Source organism: Megalobrama amblycephala, linkage group LG2 (assembly GCF_018812025.1).
Source record: "Megalobrama amblycephala isolate DHTTF-2021 linkage group LG2, ASM1881202v1, whole genome shotgun sequence".
NCBI classification, from domain to species: domain Eukaryota; kingdom Metazoa; phylum Chordata; class Actinopteri; order Cypriniformes; family Xenocyprididae; genus Megalobrama; species Megalobrama amblycephala.
The window spans coordinates 4475477-4496159 of NC_063045.1; positions in this window are offsets into that span (position 1 = coordinate 4475477).

Sequence of the window (20683 nt, forward strand, 5' to 3'; positions counted from 1 at the left end):
AGCTAAATAGGATAGATAAAGAATGGGCTTTACCATGAAGTCAAATACCTCGGTCACATTTTACTATCACATTCTTTGAGGATTAACCACTAATCATCCATATTCATCTTAAAGTATCTTATACAGTAAATTTAAGTTCTTACGTCACATTTATGCTCTTCATTTCTGATCTTCATACAAACAACAAATTCAGATACATCAGCCAATCATAGAAATCCTTCATTTTACAGACATATAGCATGCAAATTTAGGTTCTATAACATCTTATCACAACAGATCCATTTTGTAGCCCACGATGTGTCATTGTCCAGCCTCAGTGGTGATTTGGAATTCCTTGAGCTGATTTCACCTACATGCAAATTTTAGACAGGAAACAGATAGAAATAGAAAACATAATAGAAAATAGAAAACATTTCTTTGCAATAATTCAACATGTCCTGTTCACACAATTCTGTTGATGCCACTCGTTGTTTAGCCCCTTCTATTCCCAAAAATGGGCTCTTCCAACATAAATTAAAATTTTCAGGCATATTTTCAGCCATACATTCGTTAGTTACCATCCCCCTTTTTGATACATTGTTCATTAATTGATCATAGTGGTTGGTGACATGTTTCTCTAAACAACATTTGCCATCAACACTAAACTAAAATCCATCTTCAATTCTGCAACCAGATTTTCTCCAGCTTTCTCTGTCTCTGAACATGCTCTGTAAAGAGTTAGAAAAATCAACGTTATTTTCAGATGACAGATTACACACAATCTCCTGTGTCTGCTCCAGCACTCCCTACAGAAAACAGAAACCTTTTTATTAGTTTGGGCACAAACAGAAATTCAAACCACAGCACCCCAAAGATCGTCTACCACCCCAAACTAATAATGAGCACTTTTATAGATAATCACAATTCTTTCCACCTTGACTTCTCCCTTGTATTCTGTCATAAAAGCTCCTAACTTCTCACTATAACTCACATTGTCACTCTTTTCTTGAGACTCCAGTCTGCAGTCTCAACACACTTCTCTGACAAACCGGACCACTTTATTCTTATGTTTAGCTCAAAATTTAGCAGGTACCTCAGCCAATGCTTGGTGTACTTCTGAAGCGCAATTGTTTACTGTTGAATGATTTGTCTTTACTCTGTTTTTCAATTGATATTACAATTCTTTCAATCAGTCTACCCCCTCCAGTGAGGGTCAAAACTCATCTGCTTATGCCAAATAGAGGACAGTAGCCCTGAAACCAACACTTCACATTCCATGGTCACAAGTTATCCTTCACTATTCCAGCCTGTTGTTTTGTCTCTGAAGACAGAGCCATCTACAAACAACACGTCCTCACAATTATCAAATGGTTTATCTAGCAGGTCAAGTCATGGTGTACAGACTTGATCAAGGATAGTCAAACAACAATGTTTCTTCTCGTCATTCTTCGTTCTGTGAAGGTTACTGGGCTCTCTGGATAATCTTGTTTACTGCCAGTGTGTCACTGTTTCTCTGCCGCCAAGTCTACATTTTTACATTTAGCATTGTGATCACACATAGCTGACAGTGTTTAAATTCAGACACCCATGGACGGCAATCTTCAATTTCACAATTCCAATTTTCCATAAATACTTAAACTTACTGATCCAGAGAGTAATTCAAATCAACATCATAAATGACAAACGTAGTCATAATTACCATTAGTAGACAGAGCTGGATAAACAATCCACTTAAAGCTCGTCCCATGTTCGTTATTGTCTTTTCATCAGATTCAATCAAAATATCTGCTTCTCCAAATTTCTTGTTTCACTTAACCCATCTGTAATGATAAAACACTCATTCACACTAGACACACATGACTATAAACTGCTCACTTTCAAAGTTGCTTTTGGTGTTAAATCTAAAAGCATATCTTTAAACTTCCCATTTTTTTCTGTAGATCTTTACTTAGTTTCTTACATGATATTTTATTCAGTCTCAAAACATCTCTGTTCATTTTAATTCTTTTTCACAAAAGTCAGCTGGGTTGTTTTGGTTCCAGTCTCATTGCTTTGTTTTGTTTAAACTTTAGCAGACTGATAACAGACAGACAGAGTATCCTTGCCCCTACCCCAGCCGTCTCTCTCTCTTACTGCACAAATAATCAATTCAGCAGCCTCTTAAGACTGTAACTTAGACTGAATTTAACAACAAATTACTATACATAACCCTTGGTCAAATGTAAATGTTTTAACTTTCAAATAAAGAACACATTACCACCATCTAAAATATGTTATGCCAGTTGCCTTTTCTGAGGGTATCTTTAGTTTAAATGCTGAATGCACTTAACTTTCTCTTGAATCTGCAAAATCAGTCTTCATCTTTAACACCACCATTGCCTTGGAATTATCCTCTGCCATGTCTAATGACCTGCAGGAGTAAAAACTATGATAGAAACACATTAGTTCAAAATCACACAGCCTCATGAATTCAGGGATTCATCATCCTGCTGAATCCTAAACTTCTATACAGTTCTTGCCAACAGGGCAACCAACATCATGTTACTAAATTTTACTCTGGTCTCCCCAGAACTTATGGACAATCACCTCATGTTCTCAGTCGGCTCTTGAAAGCTCATTCCCATCAGCTTTATATCAATACTCTTTTCCCTCAGGGTCTTGTCCCCTGGCATAGTTGCTTGTCACAATGAAAAACAAGCCCTCTCAGGAACGCGGTTTCTGGTGAGTGGTATAGAGGAGCATTTTTGGGTCAGACTGCTGTTCTTCTCACAGGTCATTCCCCCTTCATGATGCTGCTGGCCTCACAGACATCCTGCTCAACTCTCATACCCATCTCACATAAACATCTCCCATCAGGGTAGATGCCCAGTGGCGGCGGCAACCCCCTGCCTTAGGTTGTCCTCATCTGGCCAAAAAGGATCTTACCCGTCATTGAGAAATCACCTCGTGCACACTGGTTACCGCTCTCTCCCATTCCAGATCTTTGACAGTTTTCTTCACCAGAATCAGGTGTTTTCTGGAGCTTAGGGAAGTTGCATTCAAGAGCCACCAGAGCCATTGGACTGCCTAATAGTGTTAAAACATGGAGACAGGTTAATAACAGCAGTATTTAATCACTAAAATCATTAGACTGTGCATTCTCTCAGCAGCAGCATATCAGTGCTGAAACTATACTCCGTGAATTTAATTCACAACTGTCCATTCAGTGTAATGTTCTGCCACATCTGTACCTGGAGCCATCAGCCCTGCACATGGTGGTGACAAAGGTCAGACAAAAAGTTACTGGTCATAGAAGAAATTCATCAAAATATTCACTTCTGACCTTCAAGGTCTATATTACTAATTTAAAGATCTCTTTACACTCATTGAGTTTCCCTTTAACAAATTTAACCGTTAATTTCCCTCTTCATGGCAATCATTTCTTTTAACATCTCTGTCCATGATTTTCAGCTGAGACACTGTGCTTCACTATAAATAGCTTGTTATCTCTTATGACACAAGCTCAGATAGCAGCATTTAGCTGACTTTGAGTGAGAGACTGAGGATTTCAGGAATGGTACTCTGCCTTTTATAACCTTTAACATCAAACTTTGTCTACTGTCTTTTGACTCTGGCCCAGCTTAAGACTTTGCCAGAAATGACATTCATTCCCAAATAAACAACTGTTTATATTTGTCTTTTACTCACACATCATGGAAATTAGAGGTTACAAATTTCCAGTCAGGTTGAGTTTCTGATACAACTGGCAGTCTAATTTTTCCTGCCATTTAACTTTTGACCATCAAAAACCCATTCACTGAAATCATTTTAGTCATTTTACATTGTGATAGCGATGCGCTCATCACATAAAAAAACATACTTGAGACTGTTCAACCTTTTTCCCCAAAGTGAAACATTCTTTTCGAATTTTCATTTTCATTTTCATTTTCATAAAATTAATTTTCTTTTCCTGCTATATTTCCCTTCATCATAGCCACTTATCTCACTATCAAATAGTTAGTTTGCAGATGCAAAACACATTATCAATATGGTTTCTACTGTTTTGCAGAACCACAATATTATTTTAATCATTTTTCTACTACTTGGTTGGACTGACAGCCTTATAGCTGCTTTCTCTATAGATATAAATTGTCGTTCTCTAGACATCTAATGTCATGCATCCATTTAATGGATGAATAAACAAAACTTTTTGTAAGTTACATTCTATCCTCCTTCCCTACATGCCAATTCTTTCTGCATTCACTTTCTTTCCCTTCTGTCTGCTTCCTCTAGCCTACAATCTCTAGTCTGCTTACATTTCACACACACATTGCGCTCACACAAACACAACATCCCCAAATCGCAATTCTCTTCAACTCATTCCCTTACGACCTTAAGTCTTATGACCACTCAACGTTCCCTCTTCTGGGAAATCACAATACTTAACTACTTTTCCTTAATTTTAATCGTGTTTTATATTTTTCTGTTTTTCTTCAGGTTTTTTCTTTATCCTGCACTTCCTCCTCTACCGGTTGCACTAACTGTTTCTGCAGAGCTCTCCGCTCTCTCTTTTCTGCTTCCTGCAACCAGCAGTTCACTGTCTGAGCGCAGTTTACACACATGTTTTCTTTTCCAGCAGCCTGCTTTCACCTGATTTCCTGCCTCTACATCCGCTTTCATCATTGTGAGCCGAGTTACACTTAATGTCCCTTCTGCTGGGAAATTGTGATACTTATTTAATTTATCAATGTCCCCTAGACACACACTTTTTGCAAGCTTGCTCTGGGATTCCCCATTTTGGTTCTCCTTTTCTGACTCCCGTGGCTTTCCTTTCGGCGCGCACCTAATAATCTGGTGGACGTCTCCTCCAGATCCAATTTTTATCCCAAAATTGGACGGGTTGAGCCTCACTGCTCAGATCACTATAGACTCGAGCGCTCAGACTGTCACACCTTCACAAATTTATAACCTACAGCAACCTCGTCTGCTTCTTTCTTTATGATGTTAAAAAAAAGATGCGTCATAAAGCCTGGCGCGATCTGCCTCTCGGGATTTCCTTTCCCACAGATTGCTCCAGCTCACCTGGTACAGCTCAAAATTTCTCCCCGGAAATTTTCTACAGCAGCCGACCTCAATTCCCAAAACCCCCGGACCACGACCACAGAGTCAGTCAGAGTTGCCACAATGGTTTGTCCTGTTTCCTAATTATAATTTTCAAATCATAAATTCCCCTTTTTTCACTTTTTCTATTCAAAAACTTATTTTTCCCACATTAACTCATATTTAAATCACTTAAATCACAAATTTTTCCATTTTTCCTGTTTCCTAATCTTCCAGTCTTTACCAAATCACACTTAGTCTTAATTCCCCATAAAATTTAAATTTATCTCTTACCAGAGAGTTGTGTAGCCACCTGGGTTCGTTTTCTGATTCCAGTGGTGTCCCCCTCTGGACCCTGGCGGTCGGCCCCTCATCCCTTAATCTATTCGGGGTAGGGCTGAGACTACTATTAAGTCCAGGATGATCAGTCACCGTCCGCTCTTGGGTCCAAAAGGCACATCCAAGGAATCCCACTTTCTGACACCAATTGTTGTGGCAAAAAAAATCATCTCCGACTCTACTGCATAAGAGACAAACACGTCCAATTGTCTTTAAAGCTTTTATTTCTTGCAAGAAAGGTCAGACAGGTCATACAGAAACACAAGTAGCTGCAGAGTGTAAGACCAAGAACGAAAGCTTCCCCTCACTTTTATATCTCTAACCTCCAAGGCTGAAGCCTCTATCCTTTTACCATATTTGGAACATCTCTTAGTGGCTGTAACTTTCCACACATTGTTAGCACAGACATGTTTTTAACATACATCTTGCATGTCCCCATACCATATCTTGCTCTTTCTATTTCTAACATCTATGTTAACACTATGTTAAACATTACCACTTAAGCCAACATCATACCATGTTCCATAAGCATCATATTTCACAAGAATACAGGTTAAAGCATATGAAAAATTAAAATTTCCACAACACGCTAAAAAAAAAAAAAAAAAAAAGATTAAAAACCGGTGTATACGCTAATTAATTCAAACGTCTCTCTACCGAACTACCTAGCATAATTTGCAGAGGACGAAGAGAAAACAGCCGTTTGATAGCCTAAATGAGCCAGTAGTAGAGAAATAATAACTTTTAATAAATAATCTTTTTTGAGTAACGACCCCCAACACTGTCGTCCTTGCTGGAGTGTGACGTGATTTGTGTCATGTGCAGGTGTGATGGATCGCGTACAAACCAATAGGGTGTCAGAATGGTATAGCCTATGTTTATTCTCATCCAACCACAATCAAATTCACTCTATCCGGATGGTGCGATTTATCTGGATAGTTGATTTTTTCAAGCCGGAATGAAAACAAGCTGAAATGAAATAGGAGTAACGAGGCTATTTTTAAAATGTAAGGAGTAGAAAGTACAGATAATTGCGTGAAAATGTAAGGAGTAGAAGTAAAAAGTCGTCTGAAAAATAATTACTCCAGTAAAGTATAGATACCCGAAATTTCTACTTAAGTAAGGTAACGAAGTATTTGTACTTCGTTACTTGACACCTCTGTTAAATCCTCAATTACAGAGGTTGTGTAACAGAGAGGGAGTCCACTGGAGGCGAGTGTAGGTAGAACCCAAGTGCAGTTTATTAACATTAATCCAAAACACAAACAGGAACAGGAGCATGAACACAGACGTGACTTGACTTGACTTGACTTGACTTGACTAAAGATCCTGACGCTCACCAACAACAGGTTACATAAAACAAAGCTAGACCAGAGTACAATGGAACATAAGGGCTATAAATACAAGAACTGAATGAACAAATGACTGAGACAACCAATGGGGAAGTGACACAAGGAACATAAGAACCAATGACTGAACATGACTGAAAACCACATGACCAAGAAACAACCAGAACAATCAGAACATGACACATGGACTAAGGGAGAACAAGAGGATCAAGGGAAGAATGACACAACAAGCAAAATAAATCAAACTACAAAATAAAAGACATGAAATCCAAAATATGAACACCAAACCAAAACACCCGTGACAGGTTGTTTTGTATAAATGTTCTGTAAATGGTGTTTAACTATCAAATGCGGTTGTATTATGAGCAGCAGTATATATAAAAGATGTATAAAAGCTAATCCTCTGTTACAAACGGGAGGAATATCGAGTGAATGTGTTAAATAACTAATGTTCAGATTTAAAAGTTACTTTAAGCAGAAACCCTAATCCATAGTGGGACTGTTATTGCGAGCAGCAAGGTTGATCTATTGTAATTGATTTTATTTTCTACTGATTTTCTAGTCTCAAATTCCACTGTTCTTTTGTTTCATTTAATCATTTGGTTTTATTTTTATTTTTTTGTTGTTGTTGCTTTTTTTTAAAAAAAGAAGCATATTTCAAAGTGTCATTTGGAAGAACTCTGTTCATAGTTGAATTCAAAGTTATTCTCTATATTAAATAAGCCAATTAGAAACAAACTGAATAAATAGGTGAAAAGAAATTCTATACCCATATTAGCAGAATAACAGTCAGTTAACTTTATTAGGTTGAATCTAAATAGGTCAAAAAGAGGTAGACAAACAATTAATAAAATGTACTAAAACTAAATAGAAAAATAGAAAAAAGAATACATTTATTTATTTATTTATTTATTTATTTCATTTATTATTATTCTCCATTACCCCTTTTTTGGTCACTATTTCCCTTTTCTTTTTTTTGTTTGTTTGTTTTGATGATGTGTTGAAACTTTGACTTATTATTATTATAATTTTTTTTTTATTTTTTTTTTATTTTATTATTGCATTATTAACATTCTCTTTAATACATCTTACCTGTTTCTAATGCGGCCAGTGTTCTCATAATTTCCTTCTACCCTTGTTGCTGACACAGTCTCTTGAGCGAGTCCGATCTTCTGGTTGCTGGTCCAAATTTAGAAACGGTGTATTCCTTTTCCGCTCATTTCCGTTATTCACTGTTTAAGAGGGAGGGTCGCACTTGCGCCGCGACGCGTGTTACACCAAGCTAAAAAACTGAGATTTTCTAGACCTTGCATATCTTACAGACTCTCCAGATTTTGCCCTTATTGACTTTTATTGGTATAAACTCAATAAACACTTTATTTAAACTCATCTGTGATGGTCCTTAAAGGGTCGCTTTTTGAATTCCTGTATTACATGCTTTTGTTGAGTGGGTCCTCCTTCACTGTTGGAGAGGTAGAGTGCACGTCCCCTAAACATTTGTGGCTTGGCTCAATACATTTTGGAGCTTGGCCCACTATGGTTTCCAGCATGTGCAGTTCTGATATTCGCTGGTCCTACACTCTAAAAAATGCTGGTTAAAAACAACCCAAGTTGGGTTGAAAATGGACAAACCCAGCAATTGGGTTGTTTTAACCCATCGGTAGGGTTAGATGTTTACCCAACCTGCTGGGTAGTTTTATTTAACTCAACTATTGTTTAAAAATTACTGTATTGCTTAATTAAAATGAACCCAAAGTATGTTGGAAATGAACATTTATTAATGTTCAATGAATAATTATTAAACAATAAACATTTATTAAATTGCTTATTAATAAATTTATATTAATAAACTATTAAACTATTCAATTTATATTAATAAAATATTAAAGCTTATTAATAAACATTCACCTTTTGTCTATTATTGTTGCCTCTAATTGCATCTGTTTTTTAATTTCCCAACTATTTTGGGTTCATTTTAAGATAGCCATATAGCAATTTTTAAACAATAGTTGGTTTAAATAAAACTACCCAGCAGGTTGGGCAAACATTTAACCCAACCGCTGGGTTAAAACAACCCAATCGCTGGGTTTGTCCATTTTCAACCCAACTTGTTTTTAACACAGCATTTTTTAGAGTGTATGCTTTCAGTGAACCCCCAAGTAAATCAAATTAAAGGTGAAACTTTAATCCAATATTCATTATATAACTGTACACAGTAAAATCCCCAGAGTTAAATCAACTCTGCTCAGAGCACATATGGTCCCTCTCTAAATAGTGTTAAAGTCACACTGGAGCAGAGTTAAAGTTAATGAGATAATTAAGCAATTAATTAAGTGATAATTGAAAATTAATGATGAACACCTGCTGTTAACAAGCAGAATCACTGAAGAAAAGAGAAACAACAAGAACTACAACTGATTCAGCCACAGCCTTAGATGAAATCAGCTGAAGATAAAAGACATTAAATCGCTCAAGATCTGATTAAAAGATCTGATTCACTTATTACTTACCAGCTTGATTTTATTTCTGTCACATGTCTAAATAAGTTCTTACTGAGAATGAACAGAGGTTTAGATATTGATGTTTTATTGGTCAAAATAAATATGCCACCATCATGGTGTTCAGGGTTTGTTTTAGAGTGGCTCTTGACCCTTTTATGTCTTTAAACTTGCATATGAGCAATTGCAATAGTGTTTCACAGCAAACACTTGCACATTGTTGAATCAAAAGACTGAAGGAGGAGATCAGCTTGAATTTTCTTCTTGAAAAGCCATTTCAAATGAACATCACTAAGAGTTCTCTTTGATGGGAGTTATGTCCTAAGGTGATACCCAGCATGCATTGCAGCGTGAAGTTTTTTTTTTTTTATCATCATAGTTGAGGTTCTGCTCACTGACTTCACTGCTTTACAACATTATATACATTGTTGCAGAGAAAAATCTAATATAGAAAGACAAGGGACAGGAGCCCAACTACAGCAAACACTGATTCTTGTTAACAGCAGGTGTTCATCACTAATGTTCAGTCATTGCATAATATAGTATAGTACAGTAGTACATAGTATTTCTATGTTCTCTATGTAATATGGTTGTGTGTTTCAGTCAATGAAGTTTTCCAACCATAAGAGTTTTCATTTGAGTTACACCAAATATCTTTAAAAACACCACACTGTTCTAGTTATTTATATAAAAATGTATAAAATGTTCTTTTTATTTAGCATTCTTGTCTGTCTATTGTTAAAGAACATTCAAATACTTTAAACTAGAACTAGTGTCACTCATGGTTTTATTAAACCTGGATAAACTGGTTGAGTTGAAACTTTAATCTGTTCTTCAGGTGTGTTGGGTGATAATGGAGTGAAGTCACTGTCAGTGAAGGAGGGAGATTCAGTCACTCTAAACTCTGATCTTACTGAAATGAAGGATGATGATCAGATTCAGTGGTGGACTGAAAACGTCTCGGTTACGTATGTAACCCTCGTTCCCTGAAGGAGGGAACGGAGACGTACGTCAGTAGTGACCGACGAATTGGGATATCGCTAGAGAGCCCTATCAGCTTCGAGTGAACTAAAACAAGCCAATGGAATTGGCGTGCGATATTTGCATAATGCGCACCGCCTCCGACAGGTGTATATAAATAGGAAGCAGATGCAATCGCACTCTGTTTTTCGCTGAGGAGACAACTTGTGTCCGCACTACAGCGAGGGTACAGAAACTGTGGCGACGGGACGTACGTCTCCGTTCCCTCCTTCAGGGAACGAGGGTTACATACGTAACCGAGACGTTTCCCTTTCAGTCGGTCACGTTCGACGTACGTCAGTAGTGACCGACGAATTGGGATCCCAAATAAAGCGCCACAGTTACGAAACCCCTTCCAGTGCCCAGCGCAAGCTCTAACCACCCGTCGCACCAATTGGACGGTGAAGGGGGCGAGCTTACGCCGAGAGAGTCTACTGCTGTTCCGACATACCCACTAAGTAAACTAGACTACACTGGGGAAGCGAACCCGTAGGGGACGCTGCGGAGGCCACTACCTACCCAATGGGGGAGAAGTTTACGTGGAGAATACACATATGGACTGGCCCGGGGGGCAGTACGCATATGGAGTCCCTGGGATGGCTCTGCCTGGTAGGGGGAGACTCATCTGACAGGTGACAGCAGAGCTGGCTCTGCTAAGGGAAAGACACGGACTCACCCGTAGGGAGTTTTAAACCGTGGATAATTACACATAGCCAACAGACAGCGTCAGCGACGGATGTAGGCCTGGCATCAGACACTCCGCAATGTCCGAGCCGAAGGGGGAGGCGGAGGAACTCGACAGGGTTCGCCAAGCGGGGAACACGACTGGAGTGAAAAGTATGCACGTATCCGGCCCAGGGGGCGGGAATGGCATTGCAAGCCGACACTTAGAGCGGGTACAACACGTCTACCGACTAGTGGATGCGAGTACACGTGAAGATACCGGCTCTACACGTAGGCTATAAACCTAGCGAACGTGTTAGGTGTCGCCCAGCCCGCAGCTCTACAGATATCTGTCAGCGAGGCGCCATGAGCCAGCGCCCAGGAAGAGGCCACTCCTGGTGGAGTGGGCTCTCAACCCGAACGGGCAAGGCACGCCCTGGGATTTGTACGCCAGGGCGATGGCATCCACTATCCAGTGGGCCATCCTCTGCTTGGAGACAGCCTTTCCCTTCTGCTGGCCTCCGTAACAGACAAGAGCTGATCTGAGGTCCTGAAGCTTTGCGTTCTGTCTACGTACACACGCAAAGCGCGGACGGGACAGAGCAAAGCTAGGGCTGGGTCTGCCTCCTCCGAAGGCAGTGCTTGCAGGTTCACTACCTGATCTCTGAAGGAAGTGGTAGGAACCTTGGGCACATATCCGGGCCGGGGTCTCAGGATAACGTGAGAGTCACCGGGCCCGAATACCAGGCACGATTCGTCGACGGAAAGTGCATGCAGATCCCTAATTTGCCAACAACTGCATGGTGATGTGCGGCGATAGCGGCAACATACACCTTGAGGGTGGAGGGAGACAGCCTTCGCTCCAGGCCCTCATGCAGGAAGGAAAGCACGGATCTGCCGAGCATAATCGGGGGTCCTCTCGAGAGAGGAGCACCATTCAACGAACCGGTTCCACTTCAACGCATAGACGCTCCTAATGGAAGGAGCTCTAGCGGAAGTGATGGTGTCTACGACCGCTTGCGGGAGATCACTCAGAACCTCCGCATCCCGTCCAGGGACCACACGTGGAGGTTCCACAGGTCAGGACGCGGGTGCCACAGGGTGCCCCGTCTCTGAGTCAGGAAGTCCTTCCTCAGAGGAATCGGCCAAGGAGGGGCTGTCGTGAGGAGCATTAGGTCCGAAAACCAGGTCCGAGTGGGCCAAAACGGAGCCACTAGCAAGACCTGCTCCTCGTCCTCCCTGACCTTGCACAGGAGCTGTGCGAGAAGGCTCACTGGGGGAAAACGCACATAGCGTAGACCCCGGGGCCAGCTGAGTGCCAGGGCATCCGTGCCGAGCATGCCGCCGGTCAGGGAATAGAACCACTGGCAGTGGGCAGTTCCTGGGGAGGCGAACAGATCTATCTGGGCCTCGCCGGAAGCTGCCAGATCAGCTGGACCGCCTGGGGATGGAGTCGCCACTCATCCGCAAGTGGAGGCTGCCGTGAGAGCTCGTCAGCTGCACGGTTGAGCACACCTGGGACATGAATGGCACGAAGCGACCTCAGATGCTTCTGACTCCATAACAAGAGATGGCGGGCGAGTTGCAACATGCGACGGAAGCGTAGACCACCTGATGGTTGATGTACGCAACGGCCGCAGTGATGTCCGAGCGGACCAGTACGTGCTTGTCTGACAGCAGCTCCTTGAAGCGGCCCAGTGCAAGACGTACTGCTAGCAACTCCAGGCAATTGATATGCCAATGCAGTTGAGGCCCCGTCCAAAGACCCGACACTGCATGCCCGTCGTACGTGGCCCCCCATCTGGTGGCAGAGGCATCTGTGTGGACCACAGCGTGCCTGGACACTTGATCGAGGAGCATTCCTGCCCGCAGGAACGAAGGATCCGACCACCGGATGAGGGTGCGACGGCAGCTCGGTGTCACGGGGACACGGAGCGTGCCGCGCTGCCACGCCCATCTCGGGACCCGGCCGCGGAGCCAGTGTTGAAGCGGCCTCATATGGAGAATCCGAGCGGCGAGACCGCGGCTGCAGATGCCATATGCCCCAGGAGCCTCTGAAGTCTTTCAGTGGGGCCGCTGTCCTGCGCTTGAGCGAGCTCAGGCAGTTCAACACCGACTGGACGCACGCCTCGGTGAGACGCGCAGTCCGTGTGACCGAGTCTAGCTCGAGACCGAGATAAGAGATCCTCTGCCCGGGGGCGAGTTTGCTCTTGTCCCAGTTGACCCGAAGACCCAACCGGCTGAGGTGAGCTAAAACCATGTCCTGTGTTCGCACAACTGCTCTCGCGAGCTGGCCAGGATCAACCAGTCGTCGAGATAGTTGAAAATACGAACGCCTTGTTCCTTGAGGGGAACAATGGCCGCCTCCGCAACCTTCGTTAAGATGCGGGGTGACCCTGAAAACCGGGGGACGCCGGGTGAACTGAATCACATAGCCGAGTCTGATAGTGCGAATGAGCCAGCGGGACGGGCTGGGGAGTGCTATCCAGGCTTCCAGACACCGAGTCAGCGGGTCCAAACGTACCACAGACGTACCGGAGGTGGGGCAGCGAAGCAGAGTACGGGGACCCGACTCGGACGGCATGGTAGCGGCCCGGAGTGTGATCAGACTCTGCAAGGTAGCAGTGCGTATGGGAGACGGCACACGGGGTGCGGCCTGCACCATCACACTGGCACCTGCTGGCGATGTGAGAGGGGGCTGCGCGTGGCAAGGCGGGGCCTCGCACGCTGACAGCCACAAGCAGAGTACGGGGACCCGACTCGGACGGCATGGTTGCGGCCCAGAGTGTGGTCAGACTCTGCGAGGTAGCAGTGTGAAAGGGAGACGGCACATGGGGTACAGCCTGAACCATCACACTGGAACCTATAAGTGAGAGGGGGCTGAGAGTGGCAAGGCGGGGCCCCGCACACTGCCAGCCACACCCTCTCGGGACCTGGAGGATCAGACAACAGTTCCATTCGTGGGTACCGCTGGACTCCGGAGAGCCAGCGGCGGAACAGACCAGAATTCTCTCCCCGGCCCTCCTCCGGGGAGAAAGAACTGTTTACCTCAGCTCCAGGTCGCCATATCTCCAGGACCGCTTCCCGCTAGCCAACTGGGTTGACTGCGGGCTAAGCGGGCTGGGTTTTAGGCCAGCTTGTGAGATGAGTGCATCGAGAAAGCGTACTTTGACGACGACACATCCCAGCAAGACCAGCCAGGGGTGTTTCCGGACCACCACGGTGGACATTGTCTGGCCAGGGGCCTGCGCTATGACTTGCACCATGCGTAGCTCAACCCCGACTCAGAACTACCCAGATGCAATGAGTGCTTTGGCCTACCACGGACTTGCCGGTGGCCAAGACCCATGCAGGGCAGAGGTGGTGTGATCGTAGCACTGCCACCCCACCCCAGAGGGTAGTGAGAGAGAAAAAACTTGTAATGCAGATTATGGCCCCTTTGGTGTTCCATATTTGACACCAAAAAAGGCTACAAACCGCCAAGTTTTTCCATGCACGTCTGGGCAAAGACAGGGGGCGGGGCAAGGCGAGTACGCGTCGCACCACGCCCCCAGGGGCCCGGGAAAGCATGGTTGTCAAGTCTGAATCTGATTCAGCATGAGCACATCACAACCGTGGGACACTCAGCCTCATCTTCACGTTCAGAACTCAACAATACTCTCTCCAATGTAGCAGTCGACGTCTGATCCTCTGCTGGAGCCCTGACTAAGACGCTAGGTCCCCCATGAGAAGGGCCAGCAATCCATGCAGAGGCTACCAGCCATGTTGGACCATGAACGTGGCCGTCCAACTGGACGACACACGGCGCACTGGGCGCCGACGTGGCTATGTTGAACTAAACATGAACCACCCACGAACAAAGTCACAACATGTTTGCGATGCACTAGAGGAGTGGGGGGCCCACGGAGAATGGCTCGGCGGGTAATGCCCCACTGTGATCCTCTGGTCACCCAGGCTTATTAACCAAAGTAGTATTTCTCTGATTCAGAAAAAAAAAACTAGATCGGGGAATAAGTGAGGGGACTCCACCACATTAAAGGCACTCGAGTCTCGACCGTGCATCTAGAGCGCCAGACAGCGCGCAGGGTCGCCATGGCAACGCGCGCTGTCAGCCGGCAGCTCGACGGCACACGGCGCGCTGAGCGCTCAACCCTTGCGAGAAAGGCGAGACAAACAACGCGCCGACGTGGGCATATTCTCATAAGAGAATATGAACCACCCACAAACACAGTCTCAGCACGCTAAGCAGACATGAGAGAAAGTGATTGTGGCCGTCAGTGAGGATAGGAAACGACCGCCTCCAGAAACGCACAGACAGAATGACGTCTTGAAAAAGACGCAGTGTCTGTCTGTGAAGCTCTTTTAGAAGCTTTTGTTCTTTGTGCCGAAGCACACAGGGAACAGCTTTCACTCCCTGAGTCACATACACAGAGGAACCGGCCCAAATCGCAAACCAAACGGGGCAAATAATGCTGTGAAAACAGCAGTTGAGAGCTGAATAACAGCTCGGAAAGCTCACTCTGGAAAAGCTCGCAGCCTCGCTGTACGGTGCCATAATACCAGCACTGCAGAACGAAAGTTCTTCAAAGGCTTGAGAAGTCACTCTCAGTCTAATAGCAGGAACACACAGGTTGGCTCCGAAGCGAAAGACAGAGTGCGATTGCATTTGCTTCCTATTTATATACACCTGTCGGAGGCGGTGCGCATTATGCAAATATCGCACGCCAATTCCATTGGCTTGTTTTAGTTCACTCGAAGCTGATAGGGCTCTCTAGCGATATCCCAATTCGTCGGTCACTACTGACGTACGTCGAACGTGACCGACTGAAAGGGAACACTTTAATAGCTGAAATCAATAAATGGGCCAACAGCATCACTGTATATGATGTTCTTAATGGGAGATTCAGAGACAGACTGAAGCTGGACAAACAAACTGGATCTCTGACCATCACAGACACCAGAACTGAACATGCTGGAGTTTATCAACTACTGACCCACTATATGAGCATCATTTTCATTCTTGCTGTCCATGGTGAGTTGAATATTAGTTTCACCATTTGTTTTTTAATCACAATATTAATCCATAAACTTTTTTTCTACTTTTACCATTTCTGTTCTGTTGTTTTCTTATATTTACAAATTTAAATGTCAAGCTTTTTACTTTATTAAACAATTATAGAGTTATTTAAAGTCTGAATCTGTGATGAACCCTGCTTTTGTTTGTTCTCTGTGTGTTTGGTGATACAGATAAAGTGACGTACGTTAAGGAGGGAGATTCTGTCACTCTAAACTCTGGTCTTACTGAAATAATGGATGATGATGTGATTCAGTGGTGCAGTATATATGAAAATATCATAATAGCCGAGATCGATAAACGGGCCAACAGCTTCACTGTATATGATGATGTTCTTGATGGGAGATTCAGAGACAGACTGAAGCTGGACAATCAAACTGGATCTCTGACCATCACAAACACCACAACTGAACTTGCTGGAGATTATGTGGTACTGAAAATGAGAGGAAAATGGTCATTAAAATCTTTCAGAGTTTCTGTTTATGGTGAGAAAAGATAATTTCATTTCAGTCCTGTCATTCAGATGTTCTTGATATTAGTGTTTATTGACTGATCTGATCTCAGTTTGATGTTTTTATTCCTCAGACTCTGTCCACAGTTGTGGTCCTACTGAAGCTGTGATCCGATTGGTCCTCTCTGCTCTGGTGGGTGTGGCTACTGTCATTATTCTGGTTTATGACATCAGATCCAGAAGAGCTGAACGAGATCAAGAACAGATTCACACATCAGAAACCTAATGGTGTAATTTCTCATATTACTGTTTTTTTTTCTTTTTTTTGTCATTTAATCATTTATTTGTAATGGCTTCATAAATTCATATGTAGGTATTTACTGGATGTTATTTTTAGGCAGCTCATTTCCACTCTAGAACATAATTTGAGAACAAACAGCAACATATTTTCTCGTTAATGCTCAAAATGTCAAATGCGATTGTTTGTCATGATAAAAACTGATAATTGCCAGATACTGCACTGTTTACTCTAGATTTTTATACACATTTCTCTTAGATATAATGCACAAATCTGACTTTACTACTGCTGTTCATCTGTCATATGTATTTGCTTGTTTTTATCAATAAAGTTTTCTCAGAGGTTCAAGAGTCTCTCCATGTTTTATTACATTTATTATGTCAAGCAACTCCTGTTAAAAATATTAAATGCATCATTTTCCTGTTACCACTGTAAAGCTGCTTTGAAACAATTTGTATTGTAAAAAGTGCTATATAAATAAAATTGATGTATTTTAACATTTTCAGCACTACACCACATATGAAACTTTACATAATTGTAAACATTATTTCTAAATATTTACATTATTATAAAGGTAATTTATTTATGAAGGCAATTTGCAGGGTTTTTATTTTAAAACCAACAAATCCTAGGTAAAACTAAAATTGATTAATATTCACTATAGCCTAATAACAGTTTGTGTGTGTGTGTGTGTGTGTGTGTATTACTTCAAACATGAATTACAGATTAACTTAAATCCTCCAAATCTCTGTAAAATACTCCACGCAACTAATGTACATGATGAGTATCATATTTTACAGTTAACTCATGACTCACAACTTTATGATGACGAAAACTATTTAAGCTTATCATCTTTGTTTGTGGCTTCTTTTTGCAACAAATTATGTGTTTTGGTAAACACTGTTACAAAGACCAAAAACTGACATAGAAAACCAAGAGTCAAACTGCCCTACTAAAAGACACACCGATCACCATAACGGTGACAATATTTTCAATAAAACATCAACATCTAAACCTCTGTTAATTTTTAAAAGAACTGTAGAAAATAGACAGAAATAAAGTCAGTCTGTTAGTAATAAGAGAGATTTAATGTATTTTCAGTTTAAGGCTGTGGTTGAAGTCAGTCGTAGTTCTTGTGTTTCTCTTTCCTTCAGTGAATCTGCTCGATATCACCAGCTGTCTTCAATAATCAAACAAACGTCACTCAGTTAATCACTTAAGTATCTAATTAACTCAATTCCTTTATGAACACTGAGCTGTCTTAATTTAACACTTTTGCTGTGAGGGCCTTTGAATATGCTTTTTGTTTATTGCGGCCAAATTCATGCGCTGTTTTGCCCCGCTGCTCTCCTGAGAGTTTATTTCTACCAAATCTCATGACAAAAAAAGTACAAAAAGTTTATAAAATAAGTGCATAACAAAGGTGACATGATCTATTACATTAATTTTCATTAATATGATTGGTTCTTCTTATGTGCAATTCGGCAAACTCTCCTCTGTTACTTGGTAAAAGCAAATTTTGATTTCTTTAAACTAGATGTATTATTTCAGCTTGTCATGAGGTTAAAGGGTTAGTTCACCCAAAATGCCATAATAATACAACCTTTTACACAAAATTATGTCATTAATGACTCATTGGTGCTGTGGATAACAGTTTTTGTAATACGTGTATTTGTGTTTGTCACTTTGTTGTCATTGAAGGAAAGAAATGTTGCCCGACAGGGAGTGAGCAAACCGGTGGTGCAGAGTGTGGTCCAAGTCAACACTTCCTTTGTGTAAGACTTCCGACTTCACACTGAGGGACTTGGCCTGTTTGCAGCCATCCATCTTCAGTTAGGGTTGAATCTTGTGGGGAACACAGTTTAAGATATTTTAGATTTAGTCCGAGAGCTTTCTGTCCAATGATTATAAGTAATATTTATCAGTGAAATCTATATAATACATTGAAAGTAAAAATTGTATGTATGGTACAATACTGTCCATGTCCAGAAAGGTAATAAAATTCTTTGTACTGTAAAATCATCAAAGTAGTCCATGTGACCCTGCTGCCATCAGTGGGTTAGTTAGAAGTTTTTGAAGCAACGAAAATACATGTTGGTCCAAAAATAACAAAAACTACGACTTTATTCGGCATTGTATTCTCTTCCGGGTCTGTTGACTGTTCCGCAGTGATGCTGCTTCTTCTTCTTTCCTGTTTTACGGCGGTTGGCATCCAGCTTATTGGTGCATTACCGCCCCCTTCTGCTCCGGACAGTGACGCTGCTGACCAGAGGTTGCGTTAGACTGTAACTTTGTCCATCATTTTGACGGACAGGGTCGTAAAAAATCCCTCATAATCTTTTATTACCCATCATTTTAATTTTCATCTTTTAATTATAATAACACATTTAATTGCTTTTATTTTTGTTCACATTTGAATTGGTAATTCACACGTGAAATTTCTCTGTACTGTACTATAGGCTACGTGTTAGCCATTAAAGAAAACGTGGTTTCATATTTATGTTTAAATAGTCCTATGTCATGTTTGAACAGCATGAGTAAAGGCATCTTTACACAGAAAAAGCGGCCCAGAAACCAACTCTGAAACGGCAGAAAATCACAAAAATGTGCATTTACACAGACTCTGTAATGCTCCTCTGAAGCGGCATAAATGCATTTACACAGGAATTAAAATCGCGGGAAACAATGGTTTGAACATAAGTATTTCAAAACTAACAGTTTTAACAAAATTAATTTAAAAATAATTAAATAATAAACAATGAAATATAACTCAAAATAAAAAAACACACAAAAAAAAAAACAAATTTTAAAGTAGTATAAACTGCGTGCTATCTCATGCTTTGATGTTTGTCATAATAAAAATTGTTACTTGGAACGATGCTACAAAAAAAATTCATTATTACACCGGGTAGATCACAACAGGATTAAAAAAGAGGTTGAACATTTTTTTTCTTTTTTTTTTTCAAAGAGACAGAAACAACAAATGATGCTAGCATTTGCGTGTATCAGGCAGCAGCAGATCACCAGATAGACCGTCGTGTATAGGTGAAATATCGTCCTCAAGGAGATGATTTTTGGAATATAATATAACAGTACACAATCAAAGTGACGCCGATTGTGTTAAGCATTTACCGTATCTGAGAGAAATGTAGCAGCGCGTTGATCTGACAGTCTCTTCATAGGATTATTACAAACGGCGAAAGCCAATGATGACACGACGATTCTCTGCTGTTATTTTGGTGGTTTGCTTCACGATGTGAGTACAGGACTCTTTTACTTCAATGCCCCTTGTTGGAAGACATTATTTTTATTATTTGCCCTTATATTTTTCGTCTCCTGCTTCTTGAATCTCGCGCCGCCTGAGCTGACTGCCCGGAATGCTTTCGGTTGTCATGACAATGACGTAGTTTAGGGCGGCTATATTCCGCGTTCATTTACACTGAACAGTATCAGACTCTCCTTTGATACTAGGGCCTGAGGTGGGTCAGATTTTAGGTATTCTTTAACACGGCATTGCGTCTTTACACTGAATTCTGAGCAGATACAGACCCGCTTCAGAGCAGCCATAAATCAGCTGTGTAAAGATGCCTTAAGATGCATCATAAGATGCGCAGTATGTCGGGAGACATGGAGTGTGTCAGACATGATTTTGACCACTTCATAAAGTTTTGTTTTGTAGAAAGCCTTTCTTGAATTGAATTTCGTTTTGTAAAAATTGTATCTTAATTTTAATCAACGTTTCATCAACCAATTGCCTGGATGTAATAAATAAGAAGCAAATATAGCAGAAAATATAATCATGACATGGAAGCACGGGCGCGATCACTGGCGCGTGAACTGGAACGCGTCTGACATGAATGAACCGAAGCGGCTGCTTGCCTCAGAGACATGAGAAACTATAGAAAGCGAAATATCTACTTTAACGAAAACAAA